Source organism: Triticum dicoccoides, chromosome 2A (assembly GCF_002162155.2).
Source record: "Triticum dicoccoides isolate Atlit2015 ecotype Zavitan chromosome 2A, WEW_v2.0, whole genome shotgun sequence".
NCBI lineage: Eukaryota > Viridiplantae > Streptophyta > Magnoliopsida > Poales > Poaceae > Triticum > Triticum dicoccoides.
The window spans coordinates 680,405,745-680,406,385 of record NC_041382.1 but is presented as its reverse complement, the minus strand read 5'-3'; positions in this window follow the sequence as shown (position 1 = coordinate 680,406,385).

The following is a 641-nucleotide window of genomic DNA, read 5'->3' as shown; positions in this document are numbered from 1 at the left end:
CGACTAGAGTGTATGTGTGTGTGTGTTTTATTCGTGGCCCCCAGTTGCAAGCTGACCACCAACTCGCAACTAGGGGATGTGTGTCCAGGGTCTCCAATTGCATGTCGATAAATGACTTGCAACTAGGGGTGTGTGTAGTTGTGCCTTTTTTGTCAAGGGGTCCCGAGTTGCATGTCAAGCATCGACTTGCAACTAGGGTGTGTGTGTCTGTATGTGTGTTTTATTTTGTGGCCCCCCAGTTGCAAGTTGACCATCAACTCACAACTAGGGGATGTGTGTGTAGAGGGTCCCCAATTGCATGTTGATAACCGACTTGCAACTAGAGTGTGTGCGTGTTTGTCATTTTGTCAAGGGGTCCCCAGTTGCATGTCTAGCATCGACTCGCAACTAGGGGGATGTGTGTGTTTGTTGACGACCCCTAGTTGCAAGTTGACCATCGACTCGCAACTAGGGGTGTGTGTGTGTGTATGTGTGTGTGTGTGTGTCTTTATTCGTGGCCCCCAGCTGCAACTTGACCATCAACTCGCAACTAGGGGTTGTGTGTCTATATGTGTGTTTTGTTTGTGGCCCCCCAGTTGCAAGTTGACCATCAACTCGCAAATAGGGGACGTGTGTGTGTGTGTCGAGGGTCCCAGTTGCAT